General features: G+C 40.4%; 1 pseudogene across 1 annotated transcript; it reads left to right on the top strand.

The window, feature by feature from the left end:
* Nucleotides 1-2,396: 2,396 nt before the first annotated feature.
* On the top strand, nucleotides 2,397-3,282 carry LOC308641756 (melanoma-associated antigen 10-like; annotated as a pseudogene). Its single transcript has one exon. The product of its transcript is annotated as a melanoma-associated antigen 10-like (transcript).
* Nucleotides 3,283-7,811: the final 4,529 nt, after the last annotated feature.

Below are 7,811 nucleotides of genomic sequence, written 5' to 3'. Positions count from 1 at the left end.
GACCAGCCTTAGGCTAGTCATGATTTCAGAGGTCTCAGTCTATAGATAGCTGACTGCATTGCCCTGGGCCTAACTTGAGGCAGCACATCATGGTGGAAGGGCCCAACTCATGGCAAGAAACAGAAAGGGTGGGTGAGAGGATGTGGCCACAGGCAAGATAAACCTTTCCAGGGTACACCCCTAGTGACCCACATCCTCCTGCTATGACCCACCTGCCTACAGTTATCTTCTAGTCAGTTTATTTGAACTTGGATGGAATAATTAGTTACGATCTCATAATCCAATCACTTTACCTCCAAACATCCTGTATTAACACAGGAACTTTTGGGGGAATACCTCATATCAAAACCATAAAACTCTCTCTGGCCCACAAAAACTCATGTCAATCTCACAAAGCAAAAAAAAAAAAAAAAAAAAAAAAAAAAAAAAAAAAAAAAAAAAAAAAAAAAACAAACAAAAAAAAACCATTTAGTTCATTTACAAGAGTCCTATAGTCTTAACAGTTTTAGCATTTCCCCAAAGCCCAAGTTAAAAGTGTCCTCTGAGATTCAAGTCGAACTCTTAGCATCAACCTCTGTAAAAATCAAAAGCAAGTTATTTATATCCAATATATAGTGGCACAGGGTGAACATTCCCATTCCAAAGTGAGAATTAGAAGCAGGGAAAGAAGAAATGGGGCAAAGCAAGACTGAAACCCAGTCAGGCAAACCAGTTTGGCAACTCTGCTTATAGAATCTAGGACATGTGGCAGGGAAACATGCTTTCCAAAGGGCTTGTGCAGCCTGACCCCTCTGGCCTTGCCAGGTTATACGCATGGCCTCTCTTTTAGCTTGATCTCTCCATGTCAGCAGCTTTTCTCGGCAGAGAATCTATGACACTGGCATCTCTTAACCTCAGAATTCTCCATTGCACTTTGGCTTCCCTTTCACATCTTTATGCATTACCCTCTCAGGAGCAGTCTGAGGGACTCTGACCCTGCTACATCTTGCTTGGCCTCCCAGGTCTTACTTTGAAATCTCAGAAAAAGTCTCCATGACCCCTTAACTTCAGTATCTTGTCTACAGAACCAGCACCATGTGGATGAGTTCAAGGTCTTCTTTGAGCTTCGGTAGTACCTGGGTCCACAGAAATCATAGTAGCAGTGCCTCTGAGTGCCTGAATGGCTCAGCATGTTGAAACAACTTCCCAAGCCCCACTTCAAGCATAGTGCTCCCATGAACTTTTCTCATAAAAGACATAAGATTTTTCCCTTACGTATCCTTACTGTAGTGGATGTGGTCTTGAAAATTCCTAAGATGCTCTTAAGCTATCTTTCCTATTGTATTGTCTCTGTGCAAAGCAGTTACATCTCTTTAGGGAGCTGTAATCTCTTCAAAGAACACACCTTCTTTGGCCCCAGGTATACATGCACTTTTCTGGCCCTTTCTGCTCCCATTTCTTATAGTAAATCTGACTAAAAGTTGTCAGCAATATCCATATCACTCATTGAATGTGCTGTGCTGCCTTGAAAGTTCCTCCACAAGTTTTTTTTTTCTTTTGGTACCAGGATTGCACACCAGGATGCTGAAGCATTGAGGCATACCCAAGTCCTTTAATTTTTTTTTTTTTTCAATTTGACACAGAATCATACTAAGTTGCTTAGGGGCTCACTAGATTGCTGAGGCTGGCTTTGAACTTGTGATTCCTCTGCTTCCCAAGCTGTTAGCTACCATCAGTTTGATTAGTCTATCAACTTTAAAGTCAATCTCATACAGTCTCAGAACACAGGCAGAATGTAGTCAAATTATTTCCTAGACTATAACATGATTAGCTTCTGGCACAATTCCCAATAGAATCCTTAATTTCCTCTGAAACCTCATGAGCATTGTCTGCATTCCTATCAGCATTCTTGTCTTCTGAGCTCTCACTAAAATTGCTGATTAAGCTCTGCTTATGACATTCTAAAGCTTTTCCTGCTTGTAACTCTAAATTTTAAAAATCTCAACTCTAGGGGAGTGTCCTCCATTTGCCAGAGTCACAATTCATTAGTGTAGACAGGGCCTGGGGTATATAGGTGGTCAAGGTGAGGGCTGAGGTCCGACTGTCATGGCCCACCTCTGAGAGGAAAGAATTGTTGAGCCACTGGTTCCATGGTACAAGACCCTGGGATTTTCAGGAGGTGAGGCCTTGGTGTGAGAGAGTTCATCAGGACGGCGGAGGAGCCACAGCTGGTCAGCAGAAGGTGGGGACAGAGGTAACGTCTATACATCCAGCATCTGTGGGGAATCAAGGACTGATTGCCTGCGCACTGTCTTGCCTGCTGTGCCCAAGGAAAACCATGTCATCTCACAGTCAGAAGCACCAGCACCACAAGGACAAAGGAGAACCTAAGGCCCAAAGGGAGGCACCAAGCCTCAATGGTGTGCAGGTTCTCAGGCCTGAGGTGGAAAGGGCCTCTTCTGCTTGCATCTCCTCCAGGTCCACACCTACCCTTAGCAAGGTGCCTTCTCCTGAGCCACCTCTCCAGCAGCCAAGAAGCAGACGGTCCATTCTCCTGGAAGAACCTGAAAGACCGTAAGTCGTTGGGAGACCCACTGGATGAGAAGATGGCTGACCTGGTGCAGTTCCTGCTTCTCAAGTATCGAATGAAGGAGCTGACCACCAAGGCCGAAATGCTGAGTAGCATCATCAAAAATAACCAGGATGACTTCCCTGTGATCTTCAGTGTGGCCTCTGAGTGCATGCACCTGGTCTTTGGTATTCATATCGAGGAGGTGGACCCCTCCAACCACTCCTATGTTGTTATTAATGCTTTGGGCCTCACCTATGATGGGATGCAAGGCGATGACCAGAGCATGCCCAAGACGGGCCTTCTGGTAATTATCCTGTGCATCATCTTCATGGTGGGGGACTGTGCCTGTGAGCAAGATGTCTGGGAAATGCTGAGTGTGATGGAGGTGTATCCTGAAAGGGAACACTTCATCTATGGGGAGCCTAGAAAGCTCATCACTGAAGATTTGGTGCAGGAACGGTACCTGGAGTAGCGCCAGGTGCCTGGGAGTGATCCTGCTTGCTATGAGTTCCTCTGGGGTCCAAGGGCACGTGCTGAAACCAGCAAGATGAAAGTCCTGGAGTACTGGACCCAGGTCCATGGGAGTGACCGACCCTAGGTCCTACCCTTTCCTGTATGAAAAGGCTTTGAGGGATGAGGAAGGGGATGCCCAAGTATCAACAGGTGTCAGGGCCACTAGGGTGCCCAGGGGACGGCCCAGGACCAGGAAACATGGCAGGGTTGCATCCTGAAGCTTCCACACCCGCCACGTGAGATAGGGCCCATTTTTCAATCTGTGTTGGAAGAGAGAAGTCACCTTTCTAAGTAGTGAAGGGCCAGGGAAGGTGGAGGAGATCTTGCTGTCTAACATTTTGATGCTTCTGTATTTGTGCAACTTGGAAATTGAACTTTGTTTCCTATGGAATTTTTCAGATGTTCCTGTTGATTGAAAGTTTAATTTACTTCTGAATGGGATGTTATGAAGACCATACTCATTCATTTATTGCTGTGAACATAGTTTAGGACTTTGGTGTTTTACTCTTTGTTTCATTAATTGGCATCTCATTCTTTATTTTTTGGACCTGAACAAAGATCACATGGGAGAGTAAGAGATACTTTCTGGACGTGGGAAAGAACTTGGTCATGAAAAAGAATGAATAAATGATAGAGAAATCAAAGGTGAAAAAAAATCGCAACTCTAAACTTTAAAAATCCCTCCTACAAACCATTTTCAAAGCCTTCTAATCACATGGTCAGTGTACTCACAACAATGAACCCTACCTTTTTTTTTAAGAGAGAGAGAGAGAGAGAGAGAGAGAGAGAGAGAGAGAGAGAGAGAGAATTTTTTAATATTTATTTTTCAGTTTTCGGTGGACACAACGTCTTTTTTTTTTTTTAATTTTATGTGGTGCTGAGGATTGAACCCAGCGCCCCGTGCATGCCAGGTGAGTGCATTACCGCTTGAGCCACATCCCCAGCCCCCCTACTTCTTAATACTAAGAATTGATACCTCTTATGCTTTTTAGTTTGACAGCACTACATTAGGCAGATACTTCGCCTAATGTCTTGGGAGGATTTGTAAAGATGACACATTTGGGTGAGACGTCACTGCTAGAGATAATAATTTGGGAATTAATCATACATTTAAACATTAAGTGTAATTTGAGCACCAGGTACAGGAATATGAACATGACTGAGAGGTTTTCCATATACTCAGTTGATATAAAATGCATCTAAAGTACAATTACATTATCTTAAATACTTTAACATAAGCCCAGGATACTAAAAGGTGAATAAACTCAGGTTTGTCCAGGAGAATCAGATTCTTCAGAAGAAATGTTCTAGAATTGTATTCCAAAGAATAGAATCAAAGTTGAATCTTGTAAGATCAATGCAAGTTAACTCATTATGGAGAGAAGATATTACAAGGAGGAATTTTAGAGAGAAAACTGTGTAAAGTTATAAAGGCTCAATCATTTCTTCCCTTTAGTGAACACTTACGCTGTGCCAAATGACCTTTTCATTCAGAGAATAAAAGTCACTTTATAAGTATTGTTAATTACCAAAAAGAAATACATAAAATAGTTAAGATCATTTCCATTTAAGTTGGCCTCAAGATTATTTTCTTTCAATTCCTGTTATCACTCTCCTAAGGGCTCCTTTAATTTCCAAAACTTTATTTCCCCTTTAACTCATTCTCAGATTCTAATTCTAAATTTTAGAGAAGGCATATGTAGTTCTTTAAAAGTACATGATATTTAGGATTAAGACATACATTATAAAACTAGCTCTGGCACTTAAATAATTGTTACTGTTGAACAAGTTACTTATGCTTTGTAAGCAAGTATCCTATTTTATAAACAGTGGTAATAACTTGAAACTTTATTCAACAATATTTAATTTGTATTCACTTGCCAATAATTGTTACTTATTTAGTTTACCCTGCTTCAGTGGAATTCACATATATTTCTTCTGTTACATTTTTAGTAAACCTACTTGAGAATTCTGCGTAACTAAACTCCCAGCTTGACTTGTAGGAAATACTAATTGTTTTCTACAAGTGGAATTGATTGGCTTTCATTATTCTTATTTTACTATATATTATCATGCATAAAGTATTAGTATGTATATGTTATATAATTTTATTATTGTATTATACCCCAATTAAAAATTAAGGGAAAATGAAAGTATAGAGTTTTAGAGTAATGGTATGAACTTGCGTAACTCAAAGGTAGTAGATAGAGGCATTTTAGTCTCTAAATTGATAAGGGGAATTAAAAAAACTATGTTTAGACAGATTAATAATGCATTGTGTAAGGGGAAAGAAAATAATTCAGTATATCCATAGCTGAATGGTTGAATGAATGGCAAGAATTGAAATTGGAAAGGTAGGATTTTATAATCAGGGGGCTTAGACAACATGCTAAGAACATTAGTTTTATTCTTAAGATGAAGGTGAATCATAAGGGTTTTAAGCATAGCAATGATAGATTGTCACATGTGTATTTAGAAAGAACTCCAGGGAGACTATGAAGGATAGATTAGAATAAGGTGTATGAAAATCTGTAGCATAACTGGAAGCAGGGACTCCCAATTAGGAGGCTCTGGAACTAATTCTCTAGGGAGATTTAAATTAATGCCCAAGTTTCATCTCCACAGCAGTGATTTTTTTGAGAACCTGGGAGTGTATGAAATGTTAAGAGTACAAAGAGAGGAGGGAAGAGGGCCAATGACTCCTAGGATAAGTATAGTTTAAAAGTATTTGAAATATAATAAAGAATCTACACATAGATATTTAAGGGAAATAGCAAGGAAATCCATGGTTATGGAAGGCAAGAGGATTTAAAATTTCAAGAGCACTATTTCATGTACACAAGCATCCAAAAAAACCCTGAAGAATGTTTGATTTTCCCCAAGACTCTCTATCAAGAGCTGGGATGAGCTTGGGATCACTTGGCTCTTCTATCGCTTCCTCCTTCCAGGCCCTGGTCCCTTGAGTTCTCTCTCTCTCCAGACTCATAGTGTCTGAAAGGGACCCCAGAGGCCTAACAGTAAAAGCCTAGGAGTTTCTGCTAAGAGGAGCTCATTCTCTTTCCCTCCAAAGTAGCGACTCTTGGGCTTAGCTCTATTGTCACTGACTTCTGTCCTCAGTTTCTTCCTCCCCTGGGTTTGCAAACTAACCAATCCATTAATGAACAGTCACTGTCTGTGACCTCATTAAAAAGTTGATAATTAGACACTCTGCTCTTGAGGGAGCACAGCTGACTGAGGCTCCCAGTGGCCTATGCTGGGGCCTGGAGGGGAAGGGTAGGTGACCTGATAGGCTCAGATCTGGGGAGGGGGCTAATATCCCAGATGACACAGCCATACCTCCTAATGATCTCATCTTGGCAAGGGGCCATCTATGAAGCTCAAGTCTCTGCTGGCCTGCAGGTTTCCAGGAGCAGCTGCTGTCTAGAACAGAAGCAATTTTCCTCTGAGTAGTCAGCTCTGCTTAAAGCCTACTCTGCTAACCTATTATGATGGAACACTTCAAATTCTGTAATTGAGTTGGCTTTGTGCTGCTTTGAATTTGTGGCTCATGAATAATTATATCACCTTTTTATTTGGCCTCTCTCACACTGGCTATGTGCCCTTGTCACCTACTCTCTACACTGCCATTAGGACGAGTCTTCCAACCTATGACTGATTGTTACTTCACGCTCAAGCCCTTTCCATGGGAATATATTGCAACAAGATAATATTCAAATTCTTTAACATAAAAGGCTCTCTACTTTTCTGTACTTCCAGACTTCTGTCCTGACAAATGCTATCATGTTAGTCATGATTGCCACTACTATCACCACCATCATCATCAAGAATATCATCATCGTAATTAATATTTCTATAGAGCTTCTTAAATATCCTGCAGTGTATTTAAAATCCACAACAATGCAGTAAAATAGATGTTGCAGTTATCTCCATTAGTTAGACAAGACTAGCAAGCTAGCTATGTAACTTGCCTAATGTCATACTGGATACTCAGAGAAATGAAAGCAGAATTATTACCTGGACATTTGGCTTCAGAACTCATGCTCTTACTCATTATAGTATACATCATGGAGATGCGGGCTTCCAAACATTTTGCTTTCAGCTTATTTGTCCAAGGGTGCCTATCTCACACACAACCTGCAAATTGGTTCCCATTTTTTTCATATACTTCTTGATTTGCTACTACTTCTAATCATTTTACATTAGAACTCAGGGTCCTGATGTTTATATATTCCCCCCACCTCCCAACTGAAAAGAATGTTTTTGCACATTAAGTATTGTTTTGGGTTCAAGAAGTTATAGTAGTTTATTGAATCTGTTATTATACATTTGTTTCAACATAAAATATTGTATCCTCTTTGAGAAACTAGAAAATGAACCCTTGACCACTCTCTTGCTGCCATGCCTCTACTGCCATAGGTTTGCCTCCTCTATCTTTTCTCATTTCAACAAAAGGAATCTATCAGACAGCTTGCTTGTGGCAGAAATATGAATGTAATCTCACACTTATCCAACACTAAGTCATTGTCCACTATCACTTGGTTAACTATGATAGTCTCCTACACTCTCTTTATACTTTTGCCACCAATAATATACTATCTAAACAATAGATATGGTTATCTTTAAAAATTATCTTTTGCTCACAATGTTTCATAGCTGTCTATTGTGTAGACTAAAATCTAACATCTGTAGGATTGTCTGAAAGAAGCTTTGGAACAGTACAATATTTTCATACCTGTGCAATCAATTT

Source organism: Spermophilus citellus (genome assembly GCF_964194105.1).
Source record: "Spermophilus citellus genome assembly, chromosome: 2".
NCBI classification, from domain to species: domain Eukaryota; kingdom Metazoa; phylum Chordata; class Mammalia; order Rodentia; family Sciuridae; genus Spermophilus; species Spermophilus citellus.
Note: the sequence above shows the minus strand (reverse complement) of the source record. Positions and strands in the feature narration are given on the sequence as shown.